The sequence below is a fragment of the Peromyscus californicus genome, unplaced genomic scaffold, assembly GCF_007827085.1.
Source record: "Peromyscus californicus insignis strain IS unplaced genomic scaffold, ASM782708v3 Scaffold_10__1_contigs__length_136768540, whole genome shotgun sequence".
NCBI lineage: Eukaryota > Metazoa > Chordata > Mammalia > Rodentia > Cricetidae > Peromyscus > Peromyscus californicus.
In genome coordinates, this window is record NW_026294391.1 from 79731621 (window position 1) to 79759279 (window position 27659).

The window sequence follows — 27659 nt, forward strand, 5'->3', positions numbered from 1 at the left end:
GATCAATTTTTTTGAGTAATTTTGTTCAACATTGATTTATTTACTTAAAAATAAGATTTTACTGCACATTTAAGCAGTTCACTCATTTTGAGTCATCTTCAAATATTTTCTTTAAACATGTAAAAGTTTAATGGTTTTGCTTTTTCCCTTAAATTACAGTGGATGCCAGACTGTGTTTGTCATGCTGGTGTATGATCAACATTATTAGATGTTCTACTTGATGCAAAACATGTTGTTTTGCTTAGAGTTAAACAAACAGTTATAGAAACACAAGACTTAGTGACTTGAGCAGAAATTAACTAAATTGTCCCATTAAAGTTTTGCAAAAAAAATTTAAGTTTCCTGTGTGCTTTTTTCCCCCCAAGTTTATTAGAAAATAGTTTAATGTTCTTAAGGGTTATCAGTGTTTATTATGAAGTATAAATTTTTTGTTTTATTTTAGCACCAAACACCATCTTACTAGTAGTAATTCATTTTAGTATAGGTTATATTAAATGTGAGAGGCTTTTAAGTCCTTGATCATTACGCCCTCTATTACACACACAATAAAAATGGTGTATTTCAAATTACTTGTTTGATTGTGTGTGTTTAATTATATTCAGATAGGTAGAAAAGAATATTGGTTGTATTTATTCATTAAAAGTAGACATAAACCCCATAAAATCCTTTAGCTCTTTAGCAGTCAGTAATCTGTGTTCAGGAAAAAAATCAGAAAGTAGTGGTCTTTTATGATCAGTCCTTAAACTAATTACTGAAAAGTCTTGCAAAAGATTTTTTGAGTCAATGTTTCCTCCCCTCAAAATGCTATTTAAAATTTTTAATTTTATTTTTTTTTACTTTTTAAAAGAATGTTTATTTTATGCACATGAGTGTTTTGCATGAATGTATGTATGTGCACCTGGTACCCTTGGAGATCAGTAGAGGGCATCATATTTCTGGCTGGAGTGACAGATGTTTGTGAACCACCATGTGGGTGCTGGAAACTGAACTCAGACTCTCTGTAAGAACAGCATTCTTAACTGCGGAATCATCTTTCCAGCTCTTATAAATGGTATTTTAAAAACAATATTAAAAAGTTTAAATCCCCCAGTAGTGAATAATGCTGCTGAAATAATCAGTCAGATCAGGCCAAATTAATAAGTCTAGGTTTAATCTGAGCAAAACTTTCCCCAGCTGTCCCAGGAAGGAGGAGAAGCCACATGGGGGAACTGCAAGGGGAAGTCTGTGGGCCAGATCTTAAGTACACTCCAGGAGGGGTGGAGCCACTGCTTGGTGGGCTTTCAGGGTCTTGTAGTTGGAGTTTTCACTAGTCCTGCTGAGGCCTGCAGCCACTCAGACCCAAGTAAACACACAGAGACTTATATTACTTATAAACTGTATGGCTGTGGCAGGCTTCTTGCTATCTAGTTTTTATATCTTAAATTAACCCATTTCTATTAACCTATAAGTTGCCACATGGCTTGTGGCTTACCAGTACTTTACATCTTACTTCTCATGGCTGCGGCAGCTGGCAGCATCTCCTGACTCAGCCTTCCACTTTCCGGCATTCTCCTCTGTGCTTATCCCACCTATACTATACTTCCTGCCTGGTTACTGGCCAATCAGCGTTTTATTTATCAATCAATCAGAGCAACATATTCGCAGCATACAGAAAGACATCTCCAGCAGGGTCTGGAGTGAGCAGCTCTAGGGAAGATTCCCAACATCGCAACCTTTTTGGGTATATATGGATGCAGGTTCAAGTCTGGGTCCTTCCACTTGGCAAGGGATGACATGGGGAGGGGGAAATCAGGAGTCAGTGGGGTCATGCACAGTGGGAGGTGTGGATGAAGAAGCATTTGATTAGCAGCCATCCTGGAGACCTCAGGAACTTGTTTCTTGAGGAGGCAGAGAAGGCAAGTTGCTAGGAGAAAAAAATAGGTTATTATTATTATTATTATTATTATTATTATTATTATTATTATTGACTAGCCATGGAAAAAGGAATGGAACAGAGATATGCCCTGATTGTTCAGAAGAGGTAAGGGTGAATGAGCTAGAGGAAAGAGTAGATATGCTCTTGAGTCTGGAGAGGTGGTACCAATACTGATGTTCCAGGAGCTTGGGGGGATGATGTATTCAGAAGTACCTGACTCATCACATCTGCTGTTTCCCCAGTGGTGGGAAATGCTTCTATCTGTGCTGTAAAAATGTCAACCATTGTTAGGAGATAATGGAGCTTTTCATGAGTGAGCATGTGGGTGAAATCAACCTGTGGTACTCACCCCATTGGCTGGTGTATCTGTAGGACTCCTTGCAGGTTGGCCTGGGCACAAGGAGAGGAGTAGACCTCTGTAGGAACTTGCAGGTGTCTGTAAAATCAACTGGAAGTGATTTACATTTGTCACAGCAAAAGGCTATGACTTTGGGTTAAAAGGTGTGAGCATTTTCATAGGTCCTGGTTTCAGCCCAATGAAACACACTTTTACATCTATAACCAGAGGAAATTCACTGAACAGAAATGGTTGAGTGAATGAAAGAGGAGGGAGGGAGGGAGGGAGGGAGGGAGAGAGGCTGAGAGACAAGGGAGGAACAGAGTTGAACATGCCTGCAAGCTTACATACCCTTTCTAATCCTAACTTGTCTCTAAAAGCTGGGACCAGTAAAATCCACAGAAATTTAAGAACTCCTGATTACTGTTTATAGTCAATGTTTGAACTTTTAATAGGAAATTTTGCTAATGAACTTACAAGCTACCAAGCTGCTTATAGCCTTGGGATTGGGAGAGAGCTGTTAAACTGGCAAATCTATCAGTACCCTAGTCCTCAAACACCATCAGATCTGAGAAGGATAAGTAAATGAGTGAAATGAGACAGATTTTGAGCTACCTAGGCAATCACAGGTTTCTCCATGGTCATTGGGGGACAGAAGTCCCAGAGGCAGCACCTGTCTTCAGCTGCCAAGCCCAGATGACATGACAGACTTTCCTGTGGGGTAGCAATTTGAGGACAGTGACCCACCCTGTGTTGGCAATGTGGGGGCAATCAATCCCCCAGTTTCCTGTTGTCCATTCTGGGCAGGGTCTTGGCACCAGTTTAAAGTGGAAAGCAGTTTCTTGCTGTGTGGCTGGCTTTGCCACATTTAAAGCAAGATTCCATGTTTCTTGGAGGAGATATAGGATGCTGCTAGGAGCTGGCATGTCTCTATTTTTATTAAAATGCCATATTCTCAGATCCCTGAAGCATTTGAGGATCAGGGTATAATTATCTGTTAGGTATATCTTAATTAGACAAATGTTGTTTAACTAATGAGCTAAATCTGGACATACAGTTTTCCTAGTTAGTTGTAGCCTATCAATGTTGGTGAAAGCAAGAAGATTAGAAGGAATATTTCAGTCTCTAGCATTCAGCTGTGGTCCTAAGATATATTCATAAGGCACAACCAAGTTTTAACATTTGGCAAACAATTAAGTGTTTTTTAAAACAATAATAAGGGAACACTTGTATGCTATAAAATCTGGCTATTCAGCAAGATACATCCTTATACATGAATGCGTGGAGGTGTAGCTTTATACCTCAGCAAACCAACATTGTTTTAAAACATCTTTCATAAACTTTGCTTTTATTAAAGGGCAGGAATTATCATATGGAGAAATATATATTGGAGACCTAAGTTTCCTTGGTGGGGCCAGTTCACATGTTCACCCTCACTAAAGGTGTTGAAGTCATATGATCTCTCTCTTTAACCTTAGCCAAAATGGTGACTTCCCACGTATTGTAAGATATTGGCAGACCATGTGGTGTTTCCCAGAGCAATTTTAATCTGGAGTTACAAGTTTTAAAGATTTTAAACTATACCCAATTTCTTAGCTGTTTATCTTTATAATAACATAGAAACAGTAGCAGAGTGGGCTGCCCAGGATCGGGAGGGAAGTAAACAGTCATATGGTGGACATGAAGCAGCCAATGTCTCCAGCTTTCATTTAGATGCTGTAACAAATGGAAGAATGAAACATTTACAAAACAGATACAGGAGAAAGGAACAAGCAAGGAGAGCTGAGGAGCAGGAACTGGGCGGGGGTGGGGGTGTGTGGTGGTGGTGGAGGAGCAGAGATGCAGACAGAGAGTGAAAGCAGGAGATGCTGGCAGGCCAAGAAACAGGGAGAAGATGGGTCAGGAATGTAATGCTCATAAACCTGGCTGTGTGTGTGTGTGTGGGGGGTGCTCACACTTACAGTGTGAGGCAAACCCTATTTGGACAAAATTTCATAGAAATTGGGGATCCGACTTAATCCACAAGCAACCATTCACAAGTCTCTGCTGGGACCTGAAGTCTAAGGGATATGACCATTACATTAGGCTTTTGAGTCTTGCAGAGGAAGATCCAAGGCCTGGATTCCCAGCATCCTAGGCATCCAGGGAGGATCAAAATGAGTGGGAACATGTCAGGGTGCCCTAGGTGTGGCCTCATCTTGGCAAGGGTACTCCAAAATCAGGGGTAGGGGGTGTCCTGGACTCTTAAAGGCAGTGACTTTGGAAGGGGAACTCACCGGGCCTAGAGCCAATCTAGTCTGGCCGAGAACATGTGTACATAGTGGAATGGTTTTCCCAAGTGGCCAGCTCATCTCCATTTGGCCAACACACCAGCTAAAAAGTTTAAACCCCCCAGTAGAGCCGCTGATGTAATAAGTCAGATCAGGCCAAATTATTAATTTTAATTTTATTTTGAGCAAAATATTCCCGGTAGTCTCAGGAAGGAGGAGAAGCCACAAGGGGGAACCACAAGGGAAAAATCTATAGGCCAGACTTTTAAGTACCCTCCCTGGGTGGAGGCTATGCTTGGTGGGCTTTCTCAGGGGTGGAGTCCGGAGAATGCATCTCCAGGGAAGATCCCCAACAAATATTTTTGTTCTTTGATAAATCTATCTAATGTATTTTAATCATACTCGAAGGGACCTCAAAATTGTCACAAGATACCCCAAGACCAAGTTCTCAGCACAAAAAAGGGATTTATGTTCCTCAGAAGGATAAAAGGACTGGGAATAATAAAGACAGGAGATACAGTACAAGGGAGAAGGAAAAAGGAACAAGGGAAGGGGAAGGGGAAGGGGTATTTGCCCCAGAGGGACAAAGAACTGCCCCTGGATAAAGAGGGGACATACATGGCCCATAGGCAAATGGCAGTTTTAAAAGGGAAAAGAGGAAACCATGTGTTAGGATGAATTGATTAATTTTGATTGGGCATGTTATTTGGGAGAGACAAGGTGGTGCTTTTGATTGCTGAACTTCAATACTTTGTTAGCTGGACCTTGATAATCAGCCTTAGGAAGAGAAAGTGCTCAAATAAGAGAAGGGACCTTGGTAGCTGGCTAGCTTTAGGAATGTAAACTAATGGTTTAGCAAGGTAGAGGGAATTCAGAGAAAAGTAAATGACAAAACCTGTAGGTGACATTTTGCCATGCTTGTGCCAGCTAGAGCCCTTCCATATTCCTCTTCCATCTCTTTGTAGATATCCCTGAAAAAAAAAAGATATAAAAAGGAAAGGACATGACTGTTCCTAGGTATGGTGTAGGAGAATGTTTATTGTAGACATGTAGGAGAAGGGTAGTCAGAGGCAGGGATATCTGAGAAAGTCCAGAGTGGACAGGACGAGACTGGACTGGGCTACTTGGGGAGAGGGGGAGGGTCAGGCAGAGAGGAGAGAGAGAAACCAGGAGCAGCAGCCAGAAGGCCAAAGGTGCAAAAGGGGCTGGTAAGCAAAATGTCTTGATTATATAGGGAAGATCTTCTGGGGGAAGGACAGTCCAATCCCTGGGCTGTAAAGTTTAGGGTAGGGGTGGGGTATGCCAGCCATACCCTGTAACAGATAGGGACAGAGGGATGCTGGTAGAATATGAACTTTGTGGCCAGGCTACTTTGTACCTCAGCTATTTGTTCTGGGTTTGAAACTTAACAACCCCCACCAATATACTAATGGTTAGCAGAGTAAATCTATTATTTAGCAGACAGTTTTTAAAATAATTCAGTTATTTTAGTTAAAGTAAAAACCCAGAATTTTCCAAGGGTGACAAAGCTAACTGAAGATCAGAAGGACTCTCATAAGCTCTTGCTCCAAGACCTGGAAATGAGAACTGAGCCTTCCCAGGAACTCATTGGAACAGTAGAGGGACTCTTGTTGTGGAGTGGGTAAAGCTGCCTGCTTACCCTTGATCACTCGTGCTGCATAGTTTCTTAGGTAACTTCCATATTGCACCTGACATGATTGGCACTATAATTCCTGGGAGTGGAGTCATTACATTAGGGAATGATACAGGAAACTAAGAGTGTCTTACTTGTAATTAAGAATCAGGTTCAGGTTCAAATGAGGAAAGAGCCTTTTCCTATTGCAACCATGATTTCATTTTTCTTGTAGTGAATTAGAAGGAAGTGAGGAAGTAGGTTAATTTTGCTTATGGTCCTCCATGCTTTCATGAGGAAGTTGTGTGTGAGTTTGGCATACTGTGTGCTAATTGGGTTGTCCACAGTGCTTTTGATGGGAATTCCTTAGCTGATCACTGAGATGAGGCTCTGTACTCCTTTCTGGCCAGACACCTCTTCCATATATCCTTCATCTCTGCCATCTTGGAGCAATCCAGCAGCTCCATATTTCTGACACTCCCTATCATGAATTTTTGAAAAATATAATTTTTAATACAGAGGGAATTGTGGATTACTTCTTTCTAAAACCATTACCTTTCCCAGTGAAAATCATGCTGTAGGTAAGGCAATTTGAGGACATGCCTTCCTTATATTCATGGTACTGAGAGAAATGATGTAGAAGATAAAATATTACCTTGTTACAGCACCTAATATAAATGCAGAAACTTGGAGTTAAGGATGTGCTATTTATGGCTGTAACTATACTTCACTGTTGTAATTGTTGGAGCTGATTCAACTGGCTAGCTAGTGGATGGATCAGAAGGCTTTAATTTTTTTTCTACTCTGCTAGTGTTACCTCCAGAAGCATGGCTCCCCCACAATCCGACCTTCACCCTAAAGTCCTTATCATCTTGGAAGCTAACCTTATTTTGTGTCTAGGAACTAATGCTCTAATATGTACCCTTCAATATGGTAGGTAGGCAACCTTTCTTCTATATTCTGAGGGCCTCTGCCTTGCCATCTATATTCTTTGGAGTTCTTTTAGGTATTTTTAGTTAATCCCACACTGTATATTCCTCTGAGTAGAATCATATGCTTTAGTGGGATTCTACTGTAGGAAAGAAATAATGGAAGATTATTTAAGTACCACTAACTATAATATTAGTAGAAATAACAAATATATTATAATTCCTGGATTGCTTTATCCTTGCTTTTTTTGATACATGTTAGGTATAACATTTAAAAATTTCATTTTCAACTGCCCATCCAAGGTGTGCGTACTCTTTCAATTTTGTTTAGAGTGGTAATGATTTGGCCAATGCTCCTTTTCCTTAGTGGACCTATTTGTGAGCCAAACCTTCAGGGATATGATACTTATTTTGAGTATGTATCTTTACTGTTTTTGGAAAAGACATTTATGTATGAGAAATCTGAAAAATAGAGTGGATTTTTAAAAAAGTTTTTAATAATAAGCATCCCTTTATTTACTGACTTCCATTAGTAGGTGAGTATAATTCACTTATAATCTACCCACTGTGGTTCATAGACATATGAAATGTATGTGTATATACTTATTGAAGTTAGGCTTTATTAAATATGTATAAGTTTGAAAATGTTTTCAAATAAAATCTGTTACTATTTCTTGATTCATAAATTTATTAAGGCTTCCTATGAAATTTAAAAATACTTGAATATAATTTGATAATTGTGATTCTCTTTTTATGGTAATTTATAAACATTTTATAAAAAAATCAGAGAAGATATTTCATTCATCACACCTTCAGTGAACACCTACTATATACACTTAAATGTTCATTAACTTTCATTTAAACTTGCATTAAATTGATTTCTGAAGTACTTAAATAATAACAGTTAATTTTTGACATGTCTGGAGTACTTTCTGTCTTCTAGATACTGTTTTGTGAGAGCGATAGAGACTTTTGTGTGCAGTTGTAGTTTTCTCTCCTGATTCTCAAATCTCCTGTATAAAATGGTACCTTATTTTCATATAACCATGCATCTTCCCTCATTGATTATTACTTATTTTTGTTTTACTCATTCATTTATTTTATGTGTATGAATGTTTTACCTGCATGTATGTATGTGATTGATCACTTGAATGCCTGGTACCCACAAAGGTAAGAAGAAGACATCAGATTCCCTGAAACTGGAGTTACAGATAGCTGTGAGCTACTATGTGGGTGCTGGTAACTGAACCCGGGTTCTCTGCATGAGCAACAAGTATTCTTTACCTTTGTACTATCTTCCCAACCTATTTTTCCTCATAATTTAATTACTTATGCTACTTAAGAATGGAATGTTTTTGCAAATAGTTTCTATATTTGTGTTGTTTATGGACTCATGACAAGAAAAGTAACATTTGTACATGTTTGATACAGATACATTTTTGTTCTTGAATGTTTTCTGTCTGTAGTTGAATTTATGGATGCAGATCACATGGATAAAGAGGTTTAACAATATGTGTATCCATATAAATATGTATCGAGATACTTGTGTGTGTTTATATGTATAATGGTTAAGCTTGCATCTCTAAGTCAGACCTTAGTCTTGAAATTCAGATTTGTATGGAAATGTCTTCTTGAATGCTATAAAAGTATCTTTAAAAAATATTAAAAATTATAAGAAACACACATGTGTATCTACTGTCCTGCAGACCATTTTATAAAAACTTTTAAGATATGCGTACAACCCAAGGTATCATGAATATTGATTCCATTTTATAGATAAGGACATTCAGGTCCAGAAAGGAATTTATTCCATTTTAGTTTATCCACCTAGTAAATGTCACTGCTAATAGTCTAGGCCTTTTGTCTTTAAATCTTGGATGCTTAACTTTAGGTCCTCAAGATGAGGACTATCTTTCTTGGGCCAGTGATATGGCACAGCAAGTAAAGGCACCTTCCTCCAGGCCTGATGACTAGAGTTTCATCAGTTAGGATCCATTTGGCAAAAAGTGGGAGCTCCTATAAGTCACCTCTTACTCTCACACACATATTTTCACAAGGTGTAGTGGTGCACATTTTTAATAACTGTACTTGAGAAGCAGAGTCAGGCAGGTCTCTGTGAGTTGGAGATCAGCTTGCTTTACATAGTGAGTTCCAGGCTATCCAGATCTACATATTGAGATTCGTTTTCAAGAACAAAATGAAACACACAAACAAAAGTAAATGGATTAGTAAACCAAAAAGATACAACAAAAAGGAAAAAAAATAATTTCCTGACTTGAATAAGTAAAGATGAGATTTTTCATCTAAAAAGCAAACAGAGAAAATGAAAAAAATGATACTCGTCTATTATGTCATTGTAGAGAACCTAAGTCACATGACACAGATTAATTTTTGGTGATGTTCTCACAGTATGTTTTGGATATATATTTCCATTGATTACAAAAACATCTGAAATTTTACATCTCTAAGCCTTATGTATATATACATATATATGTGGCTCTTCTTCCTTGGGATCCTTGGCTGCATTGGTACATGAAGGGGGAGGAAGCAGAAGTGGGGAACAAGGTTCACACGGCTGTGGGTATAATTGAGACATCCCTCTTTGAGACATACCTTGGTGAATCAGTTCAACTTTATTCCAGAGTGTAAGGAATATATAGTATTGGGGAGGCTCAGGGGAAAAAATCCAATTTACATTAAGTGACGCTGTCCTATCATAAGGCTTAGTATATGGTAGTAGGGTCCTATAGCAGAGTTCCTAGCACAAGTCTTCTAGTAGGAATCTATGCCAAGGTTCAAGGTAAAGATAAATCAGATATCTTGTTTAGAGACAGCTTTCAGATAAGGTCAGTCCTGTAGACCCAGGGATATTCTTCAGATGAGGTGGGTAGAGGCAAGAAGTTTTGCTGGGGAGAGAAGGAGTTTCCATGTTGCTGATCTTTGGGGAAAATCTGCCAGGCCATGAGAGACTGCAACCTTGACCACCCAGCACTGAAAGCCTAACTATTTCTGATGACCGTATAAAGTTCCATATAATTAAATTGTGGCCTTTTATCTGCTTATGCTGAAATTGGATATAATTCCTCTGGTAATTCAAATCTCATATATTTATTTCAATTTTACATTACATAGTCAATTAGTAAAAATTCTCTTTTTAACATTAATTGTTACTTTTTCTTTGAAGTACTTTAAAGTGGAATAGTTCAATAAATAGCACTTAATGTTATATGTGGTGTGCTTTGACATGTCACACGGGCATCCTACAAAAGAATTTTCTAAAGTTCCTTAAATTCCCCTTTCCCTTGTAAAGTATTCTTATATAGAAATTATAATACTAAGGTAAGTCAGACAGTGTACTCAGCCTCAGTCTTTGAATGTTGGTCATGGTAGATTAGTGCTCAACTGCAGTTCTACACTACAAGCCTTCTTTTTACTTTGTAAGAAATTAAAAGACAGGGTTTTAAAAAGTTGTTTTAGCTGTACTTGAACTAACTAGCTTAGGCAGTAACTAGCCAGGCAAAACTTGTGATTCTTCTGCCTTAGCCTCTCAAGTTGATGGTTTTATAGGCCTGCACTGTGTGGTCAAGGAGATCAGGCATTTATTTTTTATTTATTTTTAACTCACACAGAGTTCAGAACTTGGTATTTGCTGTTGAAAGGATGTTAACTGTTCTTTGTTTTGTTTTGGTTCTGTATTTTAATTGTTCTTGTTTGTTTGTCTTTTTGTTTTTATCTGATGTTTAGGCAGTGTCTTACTCAGTTGAAAGGACGTTTGATAAGAGGTATAACTGTAGTTTGGGAGTGAGCTTTGTAATCAATGATAGGCAAAACATAGAAGCAGAAAACAAAGCAAAATATTAGGGAAAGGAACATGTTTGGTATGTTAATGAATATCAAGGATTAGTAGGAAGCAGATAAATAGAACTCTGAGTGAGCTGGATAACTTTTGGGGGATTTTGCGGAGAGGAATGGTTTGGCCTAACTTGCATTTGTATTTGATAACCCTGGTTAGAAAAATTGAGACAAAGTTAGCCATTGTAAAAAGAAGTCTAGTGTCTTAGTTAGGGTTTTTATTGCTGTGAAGAGACACCATGACCATGATAAAAGAAAACAAATAATTGGGGTGTGTAGATGTAACCAACGGTCTTATTAAATAAGAAACACAGAGCCGATTCAGAGAAGAAAGCCAAGAGGTCAGAGCTAAGAGCCTCACCCTTCCTGATTCAGGGATCCTCTTCAGCCAAGAGAGCTCTCCGAAAAAGGGAACCTACTTCCTGTGTGTGTCTTTATATAGTCTAGCTGTTCTGCCTTCTCATTGGTTGTAAACCCAAACATGTGACTGCCTCGTCACTGCCTGAATGTACCGCCCTCCAGGTCATTAAAGGCATGTGCCACCGCCGCCATGCACTTGCTATGGCTCTAATAGCTCTGACCCCCAAACAACTTTATTTATTAACATACAATTAAAATCACATTTCAGTACAAGTAAAATACCACCACAGGGGTGGCTTACAGTTTCAGAGGTTTGGTCTATTATCATCATAGTGGAACATGATGGCATGCAGGCAGACATGGTGCTGGAGAAGGATGTAAGTATTTAACATTTTGATCCACAGGTAATAGGATATGAGCTGAGTGCAACATTGGATGTAGCTTGAGCATAGGAGTCTTCAAAGTCCACCCCTATAGTGACACACTTCCTCCAATAAGACCACACCTACTCCAACAAAGCCATGCTTGCTAATAATGCCACTCCCTGTGAGCTTGTGGGGACCAATTGCATTTAGACTACCACATCTAGGAACAGCAGGATGGCTGAGATGGTAGGTCCTTAGTTATGCTAAGATAGTACCAGAACCCAGTTAGTTTTTCATGAGTCTCTCTTAACTCAGCTCTAGCAATTTACAGCAGTCACCTCGAGCTTCAAGTATTGACATTACTCTTCAGTTATCAGCTTATTTGTGTTAGCTACATGATCTTTATATTGTCTGGTTCAGATTTCTAATAGGGAATTTCTAGTAGAAGGAAACAAGTATATTCCAGGTGAGGCCTGAGGAAATGTAGATAGAACCTCTCTATTTTAAATCTTCCATCTTGGAAAACTCAGACAGTATCAATATTTTTCTGGCCATAGTGGGTTATAGTGAGATAGTAGTTGGAAAAAAATCACAGCTTGAGCAGAGTCTTTGTCTTCAGACACCATGTCCTTTTCTTGATCTTGTTCAGATCTGTGTCTGAAATTCTTGGGCAGAGAAATCTGCATTTCTCTTAAGTAAACCAATTCATGTGAAAAATGGAAAGGATGACACATACAATACCGTTTGAAATGGACAAATTATTAAAAGATTAAAGAAAGGACAGGTGTCAAAAGTAAATATAAGACCATGGCAAAGACTGGAAGGGAGGCAGAAACAAAAATCTCCTATTATTCCAACATCAATTTTCCTTCCTAAAATTATGAATAAATTTGTTGTCATGAATATATTTTATGTTTCATATTTACAGTCTAAATATGATTTCTACCTGCACTATAACATTGGTGGTATGCTATGTGTTTATATCACACAGGTAAATAAGTTCTGAAGGTGCAGGGTAGTGTCTTCCCCCATTTAGAACCCACAGTAAAAATTAACATTGATTTTTAAGTAAAGTGTGTAGAAGTGCTGTGGACAATACTGTTATTTCATGTTACTAACACTTTGTACACTAAAGAAGAATCATTTTATTACTTTGAAGTGCAGTATGCACTCCATACTATACTATGGAATATACTTTCTATTTCCACAAGGTTAAACCCACCATAAACCATGCAACTTTGTTCTCTAGTTATTTTCAGTTTTAAAAGGCTTAACATCCCTCTCAGAAAGTAACAAATAAGCAAACAAACCAACACAGCAAACAACAGATTAATCTTCCTACTGGATAGAAACAAATATGTAAATAAAATCAATGAAGCAACAATAAAAAGGAAGTCAGCATTAGAATAAACCAAGAATCATAATAAAGTATATGAATTATGTTATACAGATAAACAGTACATGCAAAGACAAATCATTTTGAGTACAGTGTATTGTGTAACAGTTAAATAGTCCTTGAAATTAGGGATCACTGAGAGTCATCTTTTTAATCTCCTGTGGTTTTTATAGCAATCATCACAAAGACAATTGTTTAAAACAATAAAAATTTAGTCTCTCACAGTTAAAGTAGACAGAGGTTTCATTAAGCTTCCTACAAGACCCTAGAGGAAGCTCTTTTTTGGCCTATTTCAGCTCCTAGATTACCTTGGCTTGTTTCAGCCTGAGTCTAGCCTTTGCTTCTTTCATCACATGGTTTTTTTGTCCTTGGACCACTTGTCTGTCTTTTATAAGGATGTGAGTTAGGCTCACTCTGATACAGTAGAAAAGTTATTGTGATCTTTATTTTATATCTAGAAGCAGCCTTTTTTCAAATAAAGTCATATTCTGAGGTCCTAAGTGGATAATGTTTAATCCACCAGTATTTTGCAAAGAGACTTTAGCCTTAAATCAATTAGAACAGCAAAACAAATCTGAATGATTTCCAGGAAATGGCATTAACTAGCTCAGAAAAGTTGGGAAATATAAAACTTTGTCACTTTAGCACCTTAATGAAATTGTATTTTGCTGGATTTGTTCTCCTTATAAAAATGTCCTTTGTAGTAACAAATTATGAGAGCTAGATTTTTATATGATTGAGTTACACTGGAATACTAGTAAGATTTCATTTCTGCTCCTTAAGCTCTCACATTCCTAAGTCTTCTAAGTTAGTGTACTTTCTTTGCACTTCAGTTGCTCCATAGGTAAATGAGATTGAAAGCTTCCAATATAAACCTGTGTATTCTACATTTTTCTTTCCTTATTTCCAATCTTATTATCTTGGCTGTTCAAATTAGCTTCATGTCTAAAAATTATTTCATAAAGGTTGGTAACTGTTTCTCTACAAAGTTAGAAATTTTTTAAACCATTAAATATTTATTGAATTTGATTAATGCAGATAATTTTTAAAGATGTTTTATGTGTGTGAATGTTTATTTGCATGTATATATTTGTGTGTGTCTGGTGAAAGTAGAGACCAAAGAGTGTGTCAGAGCCCCTTGAACTAGAGTTACATTGATTGTGAGCTGTCATACAGGTGCTGGGCACCAAACCTGAGTCCTCTGCAAAAGGAGCAAGTGATAACGTCTGAACCATCTCTCCTCCCGCCAGACTTTTTTTGTGTGACAATGTGTAATTATATTGCCCTGGCTGGCCTGGAACTTACTATGCACATGAGGTTGGCCTCAAACTCACAGAGGAAAGCATGTACCACCATGTTTGGCACCCATTTCCCAGAATTTTTTTTCTTTAAGTGTTGAAGTACATTATGCAATAAAGTACATTTTAATACTCTATTGCATAATTTATTGAACCTGATGTTCAAAAGAACCCCAGATATTTTTTTCTCTCATGGCTGATTCCCATTCTTACCATGGTTATAAATGCTTTCTTTGTGTTCAGAACCTAGTTTATTTTTTTAACCACCCCAAGTTTTACTACATATTCTTACATCACGTTCATTTTTTAATATTAAGTGGAATAATGAATTTCATATTTATATATTATTTAATTACTCAAATGATAAAATGCTTAACATCTAATTCAGTTCTATTATTTTCTGTTAAATACAATTGTTGAGAAATTTCTTTTATCAGCTATAATTAGCTTGTGATCTCACAAATCTTCCTCTTACTGTGCATTCCATCACTATGTTTATTCTGTTGTGTTTGTTCATTTGTAGCTGCATATGTTTTATAATAGTTTTATGCTCTTATGTCTGCTTTTCTTATTTAAATTTTACTTTTCTCTGGGGAAGTCACACACTTGTCCTCTTATTTGTTTCATGATGTCTCATACTGTGTAGTTTATGTACAAAAATGTGTGATTTGATGTGGCTATTGACCCATCAGTAACAACATCTGCTTCTTAAACAGGGAGAAAGAATTTTCATTAATCTGGTACTATTTTGTGACCATGAATTTTTAGCTATAATCAGAGTAAGAGAATGAAGGTAACTTCTCCCACATATGAATGGAAACTGTTGGTTTGATTGATCCATATTCATAAGCTGCAGACAGCATTGCATGCTTTACACAATGGTCTTTCTATAGTTTCACAGTGACTTAATGAAATACAATGTTTATAATTCTAACACTCTAAAAATCCATGTGCTTCAGCAGTAAAAGGAATCATCTGCCATCACAACTTGCATTAGACTTTGTACATATCATGGTCTCTCTGATTTAGAAGAAGTCTGTTACTTATAGATTTGTATTTATATGCCCTTGCTGGAATTTATAAAAGGAAGCAATGTCTAATGGGAAATGACCTGTGAGTTTGGAGCATTTTCCACCAGTCAACCAATTATAGGATGTACAGATATTTGGCAATATATTTCATGAAGAACCAGCACTAACTGGACTCAGTGGGATATATCGTTTAAAAAAGAAGGCATGTAGTTTGGAGGAGAAGGGTTCTGGAAGAAGTCAGAGGAGGGAAATGAGAGGTGGATGTGATCAAAAGACATTTATACATGTCTGAAATTCTAAAAGAAGAATTAAAATACTTTTAAAAATAGCAACCTAGAATCGTGATTGAATAGAATGATTTTCATAGTTTTTATGGAAATGGTCTTGTAGCTTGAGGGATATGTTAGCATGCTTGGAAACTTTTCTTCTGTTTTGCTTAGTATCTGAATTTCTGCCAAACCAAAGACAAAATGATTATACTCACTTCCTGTGACTATAGCTTCCTCAGTAAATGTTTTCACACATGTGAAAAAGGAAAAAAAATCATTTTGAGTTTACGGATGTGCAGTTGTTTGTGTTATCTCTGGAGTATTTTTTCTTGATAGTTCTGTCATTTCGATTTAAACATATTTTCTAGCATATTAAAAATTTGCATTTAACATAATCATTGTAATGAAAATAGCTTAATCTTGACAGTAGTACAAATTAGCAATAGAAGTATTTTCTCAATTATGAGTGTTAATAACTATTTAAATAGCCTGTATTAAACTTATTAAAAACTTGGCAATGCAGCCAACACTACTTAGAGAATTAATATAAAGGTAAGTACAGATCAATACTCTTAGAATGCTTTATTGACAGCTACCTATGAAAAATGAAATAATAAAGGCAATGTCTTATGATGTAGAAATGGGAACAGGACTTAAAAATGTAAGCACAGCTCAGAAGGCAGCATTATTAGTACTATTTCCAAAGCAGGATTTTAATATTTATGTTTGGAATTTGTTTGCGTTAAGTTTCTAGTACATAAGTTACTTAAGAATGTTAGTAGTATTTTTCCACACAGAATAGACAATGCCACAGTCATTGCAGTTATGTCAACTTCTATGCCTTCTATTAAAATTGTGGTCAACTTTATCAATTAATTTCAAACACAGACAAGTTAATTTGACAAAATAAACAAATTTTAAGAAATCTTAAAATTTTAACTATGTACTATTTGCTTAAAATGCAAATTTTGCTTAGGCGCATTCAACATTATACCTCATAATAATAGAAGGAAACAAAATCTTTGTGTGTTACATTAATTTTAAAAGGAATTTGGCACACCCAGTACTGATCAAGTCTTTGAAGTATTGTTTTTTTGGGTATACTGCAATATATATTATGATAAGTAGTGACTCTTGTGTTTGCATTTGTTTTTATTTTTATATGACATGTGGATATTCCAAAAAGGTCAGAGATATTTTTCATTTAAGTGATATGTGAATGTACATAATAAATAATATTAATATATAATATAATATACAATATAATCATAATATATAATAGTCTAAAATAGTTAGAGAATGTGATTCTTTTCCAAAAGTCTGGTCCATTGTGACCTAATGATCTGAGTGAAAATTCTTTGTACTGGAGAGTTGTGGGTAGCAAACTATTACCAGACAGAATTTTTATTTGACAAATGATGGTATATTTATTATTTAAAGGGGGGACATTCTTCCAAATTTTGAACTTGAGAATTTTATTTCATGGTTCTTTTAGAATGAGAGATACTGTATAACACAATTGTATAAATTTTTCATAAAACACAGAGGATCTCTATGAATGAATGTTCTTTTCCCACATGGAGCCATGGTCATTATGTTTCTACACATACCTATATTAATAGTACTACTTTGCAGGTTTCATGCATTCTAACCTGCTCCTAAGGTGTATTCTATTTCAGAAATGCTTTGGAGACTCTCCCCCAGGCATATCTATCATACAGCTTGACTTTTGATAGGAGTTGTATACCTAACAATTCACAATTAAGATGCCAGCTAACATTTACGAGCCAAGTATTCTGTGTGGTTTGTTGAAAGGAGATCTATGTGCACTAGAAACAGTATTTTCTCTGTGACTCCAGCTGTTTGATATTAGATAATGGACAGTTAATTTTGGGGAGATTTCCCACCTATCTGCAGTGCTATAAGTGCATAGCCCTTCACAACAGACAGTTTCAACCTGAAAACCTTGTGTTGAGATGGAATCGATACAGGCAGAATGTAGAAAAGAGCATAATGTTACAGTGTTCTTTTACATGTAAAAGAGCTTCAGGTAAGGTAGTTTAGTAGCCTACATCATAGATTTGGTTTTAAAGCCTTCTTTCATTCCAAATGACTGCACATCTAGATGTTAGATCTCTTTTGTAAAATCGAGTATTGCTGATAATATTCAGATTGCCTCAAATTCTCCCTATTTTCAGTAATATATCCCTTGGTTTTAAGTAGAAATGTGTGTTTCTGACTCTGTGTGTGTGTGTGTGTGTGTGTTGTGTGTGTGTGTGTTATATGTTTTAATATTGTACCTTTTTTGATGTCAGCTTCCTAATGAGTTTCTTTGAGACTCATTCTTAAATCTGTTTTTTCAATATTCATTTATCTAAAGGTACTAAAGACTAAAGTGCTGTAAACAGATTTTCAAAAATATTATGTTATCATAAATTTCCCCATGTGAATTAATATTTGTCAAAGAATAAAGAACACCCCGAAATAGATCCAAATCTAAATCTGTATTAAACATTAATGAATTTTTCTTTCATATAGAAAATGGTTAAGACATTTGTAGTGTGTTAGAGCCCAGCATTATGAACATTGATTAAAATGGCATAATGCTTTTATTGTGAGTGGGCATCAATCTTGGGATAGTCTTTGATCTTAAGACACACTTTAAGTTTAAAAATATTCCTTTAGTTTACTTATTCATCATTACTTTCTTCTGGGAACAGAATATAGGATGTGTTATGGTCAATCATTGGTGGGCCTTTATTAATTTAGTTATCTGCAATTATTTTTTCTAACTTATGATAGATACTCTTTGTATATATTTATAGGATAGGTTTTGACATTTTAATACATGTATGCAATGTGTAATGATCAGATCGGAGTAATTGAAATATAAATCACTCCAAACACTTAACAATTTTTTTAGTGCTATGGACATTAAAAATTATCTCCATTAGCCATTATGAAATACACAATTAATCGCCACTAATTGTTCTGTTACTTTACTATTGAACGTTAGAAATCATTCATCACATTATATTCTAGTTGAACTTATTTTTGAATTATTTACAAGTAATAATAATTCACGTGCTGATTCCAATATTCACTTTTATGAGTTCTTTTTCCTTTCAATGAACTGGGGTGTTAAAAATACACTGTTGTAGAAGAGTTGATTTTAGGAGCAAGAACCTATTCCATATAGATTAACATTTCAAATATGGACTGGACATTTCTTAACCATCAACATGAAGAATGCTAGATAAATATGAATTACCAAACAGTTCTCTGGAGATTGAAGAACCATGTTAGTTGTGTATTATGATGGTATATATAAGCATGTTGCTGGGATTTTCAGTTTGTGAGCTCACAGCAGACTTGAAATCACATGAAATTTGTTAATTTTAAAACAATTATTGAGTTGTTATTTTCAAAACAATTGAATGAATGAATATCTTTCATTGTGAAGAGTTCATTTATCCAATTATGGGTATGGATCTCAGCCTTGTATATATGATCTGGAGTCATCTTTTACAGTGTATTTCATCTTATTTACTCTTAATTTTTGATCACTCACGGAACTTTTATTCATTACTGAACTTTAGTTCAGATCTTAGTCCTTTTGGAAAAAGACATTGAAAGAGGAAGAGGTTGGTCTTGAAAAAAAAAGAAGGTCATTGAATTTAGTGAAAATTCAGTATAAATAATGTGAATAAGGTAAAATACAAAGACAATGAAGTAAGGAAGTTATCAGAAAGTGATGGAATATGACAATCTGCAATAGCCTGGCTGAGTAGAGACCTCTGTAAGGTCAAGTAAGCACTGTTATTCCCAAATTAAAAGCAAGTATTACATTTTCCCCAGATATTTTTCAATACTTTTTCTATCAGACTAAGTATCAATATTTATTACACATTTTGAAATTAATTTTAAATGTCTGTATTTAATTAAGTCTCTGTCCTTTGATAATCTGTCTTTTGTAGTAAGAACTTTCTACTTTGAAGAAATATTATATTAATTAATTAAATAGAAACGAAAATAGTTTTTTTGGGTGTTCTGTTTTTTTATGGGGATGATGGATGGGATAAACAGGTCCTGTTATGAGCCTCTTACTATATGTTTCAGAAACTGTGAGTAGAATACTATGGGATCTTTCTACTATTTTTATTGTCTAAAGTTTCCCTTTCTGTCGTGATGGAACACAAAATGAATAATCAAAAGGAAGATATATTACCGATTTTGTTTTTTCATCTAAATATGGTCATTGGTGCATTTAAGAAATAATTTATATTATGAAATGAAAAAAAAACCAGAAAAAATGCTATCAACTAGTTGTTTGGGGATTAGTATTAGGGATTGAACATTATACACTAACCTGTATTGCCAGAGTTCATTCTGTAACCCAGGCTTGCATTAAACTTGTAATCCTTAGGCTTCAACCTTCAGAGTAACATGGAATTTAGGTCTATTGCAGCAGATCTGGCTTAATTGATGATTTTTATGTTAGTTGTTGATAATGAACTTGAATAGGAGGAAGGAAGCAATTGGAAAGTGCTAGATTCTGATTATTATTTGCTATTTATCATTGTGGCTGAAGAAAAGCTAGTAAACTTTTTTTTGCTTTCAACATTTAGTAAATCGAGTAACTTACTTGATTTTATGACCACTAAAGCTACACTTTTCATAGTGTCTTCTTTTGTACCAGTTTATTTGTAAATGAGGACAAATTTATTCCCAGTCAGCCTGCTTTCTTCCCTCCCTCTCTCCATTCCCCTCCCTCCCTCATTCCATCCCTTCTTCCCTTCCATCTTTCTTTCTCTCCTTACATATACAGCATACATTATTTTGACTCTTAACTGTCCAAAATGAGAAGAAAAGTAGCTATTACACTTACTATAGTGTTACGAACCTATAATCCCAATACCCAGAGAGCCTAAGTAGGGGTATAGTGAGTTGGAGACTTGCTCTGGCTACATTTATGAGTTCTAGGCCAGCCTGACACCTTGTTTCATAAAACTGAGAATAGACATGTAGCTCAGTGTTAAACTACTTATAAATCCTGTGCAAGGTTCTGGGTTTAATCTGCCCAGTACAGACAAGCAAATGTCATTAGCATTTTGACAAAGGCTAATTAAATTGGAGTATTTATAGCATTACAATTCCTTTAAAAGATGTTTATTGTAAGTAAATTTGTTGCAACTCTGTGGGTTTGGTTCCGGGTTTTGGCACCAAAAATGTAAGTAAATTGGTTGCAACAACTCTGGGGAAAGGTTGGGAGTCAGGCAACACCTTGAGCTGCTTAGGACAGCTCTGATGGCTGGAACTACAAGGAGACTGTTCAGCCCTGGAGGGCAAGGTATCCTGGATACCTTGAGCTGCTCAGAACAACAGCTCTGCCCTGAAGGTGTTCTGGACACCTGGAGCTCTGAAGGCTGGAAATGCAAAGAAGCAGCCTAACCCTGTAAGGGAAATTTTTCTGACTTCTCTTAAAGCTGCTTTCTAAGGGAGCTCTGCTTCTCCAGCCTAAGATATTGCTTCACTCTGCAACAGGGTAAACCCCTGCAGAAATTTAGCAATCTCCTCTGGCTCCAGAGAAAAGTGTTACTTTTCAGCTCTCTCTTGTTTTGTCCACTGAGGAATGTCTCAGCAAAGATCTTCTGTTCAGCTCCTTGCTCTGCTCTTTCAGCTCTCTTTTGTTTTGTCCACTGGGGGACATCTCAGCAAGGATCTTCTCTATGACAGTGAATGAAGATCTTCACACCCAAAACTCGTTTCAGAAAGAGATTTATTTAGGAAGGAGGAGTCCAGGAGAGTAGCTGCCTCTACCAGGGTAGAGAGAACAGCCTTTTTTCTAACTGACCCAGCAGAGCGGTTTACACAGGAAGTCTAGGGGATGGAGTCAACCAGGGGTTGACTTGGGGCCCAGGATTCTACTGTCCTGCGCTGTGATTGGTTGGTTTCACAAGTCAGTTGGCCAGGGGCAGAGATGGCTCTGATCTGACTGAGCCAAACTGTGTTTCTTTCTGCCCTGTTTTGAGCCATCTTTCTCTAGTTCTGGGCTCCAGAGTCAGTGTGGATTTCTTAGCCAGCCCCTTTTCCCTACATTTATGTCTTGAGAGACTTATTACATAAAAATGTGTATCTTCCATAAGTTACTATACTTTTCAATTTTTCGTAAAATATAAAACAGTCCAGATTGAATATACTAAAGGATAAGATTTCTTTCATATGTACTTCATATTATATTTAATCCTGTAAAAATTCTTGACATCATATGCTGGCTGTTTTTGTTAGCATATATTCATTGTACATAGATGGCTTATTTCATTGTGACAGCAAAAATAAAGAGTAGGTTTTGTTTAATAACTGACAATGCACATTTTAGTTTCCTGTTTGGCTCAATGTGTTTTTCTTAATGATTTTGAATATTTGCTGTTCAAGATTGATTTGAAAATTTTCATTTACATCACATGTATTACAAAATTTATATTTGTCAAAGGTTACAAAATTTCTCAGGATATCAAATATATATAGTGGTGACTACAGTAAATATTAGTGTATTGTACTCTTGAAAATTGCCAAGGAAGTACAGTTTTACTGTTATCACCATAGAGCAAAGATGAGGATATGAGAAATGTATATGTTGTTACTCCACAGCTATATGAATAAGTCATGTGTGTACTATATATACAGTTTTCATCACTTAAAATACAATGAATAAAAATGTATTTAACACATAGGTGCAGGAAAAAATTATATAATCTCCATGGTTTCTTTCTCAGTTTTACATAGATATATTTAAAATAAAATATAAAGATTAACACAGAAAAGACAAAACTTCTTATCTTTGAAATTCATGTTATTAGTAAGCAACATTTATAGTTGCAAAATTCGATCCAAAAAGAGATTCCAAAGAAATGGTTCTTTTCAGACATGTGTGTAGATATCCTTTGCTAAAAATATCCATGAACATTAAATTTTATTTATCTTTGTCTACATAGCAATCAGCATGTATAATGAGATATTAATTACATATTTTTTACATTGTACTTGGTAGGTGAGAAGAAAGGTTGCATTTCTGTTTTGTACACATCAAAGAACAATTGTCCTTCAGCTTTCCTTCCCCTTCTCATACTGCAGGAAAATTCATTTACCACTTGTTTACTTTCTGGAAGAATCAGATAGCATAATATACAAATTGGGTTAGGAAAAGGGGGTATGAGCCTGTGTTTTGTGCTAATGCCATTGTTTCTCCTGATTGCATTCAAGGGCTTATCTATAACAGATACACTCGGTCAACCCTTTTTCATTTTCAGGATTTGCAGATTAGGAATGTGATTTCTTGGAACAAATTTAATGGAACCAACAGAAATTGGATGTCCTGTGGAGTACATGATAGAATTTTAGCTATATTACTTAGCTTCAGAAAAAAAACATTTTTTTTGTGGAAGTTAACATTTTACTGTAAATTTGAATGGTTATATCAATAAGCCCTCAGATTTAGTAACATAATTATAGTCACAATTGCAAACATTTCAAGATGTAAAATATGACTGGCTTTTATATGAATATGTGAAAGGTTCTTTACTCTTGCTTTTTCCCTATTTACTATAAATTGAGAAGTCTGTTTTCATTTTCATTCACACTTTAAGTAATTTACCCCATTATTGCTACAGGATACAACTTTGTATTATACTTTTATAACTTTTAAAGGCTAATGCAGAGGAAATTTTTTTCCCTGACTAGCCTGTTGATATTTAAAATAGATATAGTTAAAGCTATTTCCTTGACTATCTCCAAAGTAATTTAGGCAGACTAAGAAATTGATTTTAATAAATAGGAAACTGTTCTTTGAGAGAAAATTTGTAGTTAAATTTGTTCTGTAAGGAGACTTTTGTGTGTATCTTGAGATATTGCAGTATTATATTATAATAGTATGGAAGAGAAATTTGTTTTTATATAATATGATCAACCTGAAAAGGTGAACATTTTCTCCTCTTGAAAGTGTGTGAATCACATTGGACATAGCAGCATCTTGCCAGTGAGACTGATGGAGAGAATAAATGCAGGCAGAGAGAACGATTGGATGTCTTCTTTGGGAATTTCTAAGGAAATTGTAATCTATCACAGCATTCAAGTCAAAACCTCTGAGAGGCAAAGCTGGAAAATTGACACATTCAACCTTTTTGTGAATCAGGCGAAATAAGCGGTCAGCAAGTATCATGCTTCAAAGCTTATGCACAAATGCCTGGAAATGACAGCATTGCATCAAAGAGGTATATTATAATTGGTCAGAGATAGTTCACGCATTAATCTATGAAAGTGAACCATTTCAAGGACTTCAAATGCCTAATTCTATTGTATTTACTTTCATGCAGACAAAATAAATGCATATAAACGTTTTTATTTTATTTAAACACAGTTAAAGCTGTGTGCATTTTGCTGTTGTATTCTTTTTTATTTTAATGTTTTCTTTTTGATGGATGCACATATTGATACCCGAACAAAACATCCTTTAAAGTTGGTGAAACAATGAATTTTACCTTCACTACTGTTTGGAGATACTTATCTATGAAGTAAACATACAATATTGTTTTGTTAGGTTATATAGTAGTCTTATTTATTTACATGGATCACATTTTCTTTATCCAAGTATATATAACCTAGATTTAGTTATAATTGCATTGATAAATATTACATCAGGAACATTGGTATTAAAATGTGATGGCTTTGTCTTAAAATTAGACAACATTTACAATATTGTTCTAGGTTTCTTAAACTGCTTGAATTAATTGTTTCATGTGTTAGAATTTTTACCCATTTTCTGATTCCCCAAGAAACTTTGAAGTATCAGTCATTTTATTTGCTGTTCCAGTGATTTGGGTTGTAGTATGAGATTCCACATGGGGTTAGAGCACCGTTAGAAATCAAATTCTTTGTACAGAACAATAACCCTCTCTACTAGCCTTTAGCACTGCACAAATAGTGGTAAACGGATGACATGACTGATATTGCACTCCTTCACATGAGACCAATTGCTTTTACATCTTATGGGACTTAGTGTAGAACTTCTAATTTTAGCTTTAACTCCATTGAAAGGTTGCTATAAATCTAGAGAATCTAATCAAATTGAACATGTGATCACTGTGTTCTTTTATATTTGTGCATGTGTATAATAGACTCCTCTCCACCAAATATTAAGATTATATTTGCCATAAATGCAATCAGTTAATTCTGAGCACAAATATCTAATTCTGAATAAAATATTGAAGTTTTATGAAGCTGACAGATTGTTCTTTATGTAGATCTGGAAAAGAGCAACATTTTATTCCCTCCTCTAGTAGAATAACTAGATTTATAGAGTATTTCTTATTTTGATATGCCCTGGAGAACTAGATATGGGAGAATCTTGCTTCCTCTTAGATTTAGTGTTAAATGAATTCTTTTATTCTTCCATTCAATGTAAAGTTTTCTTTTCTTTGATCATTGATCATGTTGATCAATATAAGTGAGCACTTCCAAAATAGTGACATCAGAAGTTCAGGAAGCTTAGTATTATTTCCTGTTTTTAAGCTTTAATATATTTTATTTTTAAATTAATATTTCATTAGTTTTTGAGAATTTATACATTGTGTTTTGTTTATATTCACTCCAACTACTTCCATATCTACTTTCCTTTCCATACACACTCAACTACATGTCTTCATTTTTATTTAAATCATTGAGTCTAATTTATATGGCCTGTATATTCTTAGATGTGTGCCCTTCCATTGGGAGCACAATCCACATACCAGGAACAAACAAAATAACTATCCTTTTCCAGTCATGTATCAATTATCAATAGCCCCTGACCTAGGGGTAGAACTTCATGCTCCTATTCCCTACTCCATGCTGGGAATTTGTCTACATTGAACTTGAACAGGTCCTGTGCATGCTATCATAGCTGCTGTGAGTTCATATGTGTAGCTGTTTTACTGTTTATGGAAAACACCCTTTCATTGCAATCATTGACTGCTTCTGGCCCTTCCAGTCTTTCCAACTCTATTTTTGCAACTATGGTCTTTGAGCCTTGGGAGGAAAGAGTGTGATGTAGATGTCTTATTTAGGGCTGCACATGTCACCATCTCTTGTTCTCTGCCCCTTGATGAGTTTCAATTTTACGTGTTAATAATTTACTGTGAAAAGAAACTTCTATGATGAGAATTGAGAGATGTATTTATCTATGGGTATAACAGTATCATTGGAAGTTGGTTTAATACTAAGTCCATTAAGCAGAATAATAGAAGTAGGTTCTCCTCTAGGGCCTATGACCTGTCTAGTCACAGGTTCTTGATCCCAGTTATGGTGCCACTTATGGGATCCATATTGTGGAGTGGGCCTCAAATCTAATCAGAAAGTGGTTATTTTTTCCCATGACATATATGGTACTTTTGTACTAGTGATCATACCTTGCCAGCCCAGTATTTATGATAGCTTACAGTGTTCGTAGCCAAACAAGATTCATGATTGTTTTTCTCCTTCTGTAGTGTGTATAGCACTTTCCAGGATTATGAAAGCTAGCTAGTAGCAATGAAGCTTCTAGATCAATACCTGTTTTTTTTTTATTCTATGACTCATGAATGTTGTTTTCAGCAGTACACACCATCAAGTTCTGTAGGATAACCAAGAGCAATGGCAATAACATACATTCAAGATTGTGCATGAACTGTAAGCCCCACCCAAGTCACAAAGACACACACCAGTATAATTTCCATGGCTTTATAGTGTGAACTGGTAGCACTAGGCATTTTCAGAATGAAATATACTAAAAGCTTTGAATAATAGCATAACTAATATTGTAATGTGAACTCCAAATATTTAGTTTTGACCTCTTAGTTTTGAAATAATCAACAGGTAAAATTTAGTGTGTGGGGGGTAGTTCTCTTCATATTTTGTAAGATTACTTTTCATTAAATGTTGAAAATTTGCATTAATATTTTTGAAATCCTTTATGTATAAAACTAATATTATACTTTGGACTACTGGAGTCAAAGTACATTCAAAGTTTTGCTTTGTAATATGTTAGAAAACAAATATTAACTCGATCTTGCTATCTTATATATATTTTCCATTTCATTGTTAGAAGTTGTGTGCAGGTACTGTTCTCAATCCTGCATTAAATGAACTACCTATGTTGGTAGTTTTGGTTTGTAATCCCAGTTACTTAAGAGTCTCAAGCAAGAGGAATGCAGATTTGTAGAATACAAATACACACATATATGTGAAACTCAAACATATATATGTATACATATATCCATAAAGAATATAATACATACAATTATAATCTACATCTATTGTACTATAAAATTTAGGCATTTAAACTCTGTGTCCTCAATTATCATTATGTGTGTGTACTCAGAGTACAGCCCATTGATAGATGGTGGAATGTTTTCTTAACTGTCAAATAAACTTTGGAAATGGTCTTTAAATTTTAACTTCTTCAGCAGCATACCAGAATTTTCACTGTGTAATACGTACTGCCACTTTTTAGACATATGGTTAGAATAATGTCTCAGGGCTACCAGCACCTGGGAGGTAGCAGCAGGAGCATGTTTGTGAGTTTAAGACCAGCTTGACCTATACACTGAATTCCAGGACAGCCAAGAAAACACAGAGAGACCCTGTCTCAAAAAACAAAAACAATCCCCCAAACAATAACAAACAAACAAAAACAATGAAAATATAAACATATTTCCTGGCTTCTTTTTCATCTCTAATTCCACCTTCTTGATTACTTGTAGATTAAACGTCCTGCATGGGTTTCTCTCGTCTTTCTTATTTTATTGGGTTCTATTGTGTCCTTTGAGAAGTTTCCACAAGAAGCAGCTTGAATATGTTTCATGTAGCTTGTCAAGAGACCTCTTAATTTGAATGTCTCCTTGGTAAAAACAAAACAAAATTTAAAAAATTCTTCAATCCCTTTAACATGCATTTTCTTCTCCTCCATTCTTGCTGATAAACTTCCTTACCT

The 27659-nt window shown here is 35.4% G+C and overlaps 1 protein-coding gene across 3 annotated transcripts in view; it reads left to right on the forward strand.

Moving 5' to 3' along the window:
- Diaph2 (diaphanous related formin 2) overlaps positions 1–27659 on the forward strand; it is a 765516-nt gene that overhangs the window by 181002 nt on the left and 556855 nt on the right. The window lies entirely within an intron of this gene.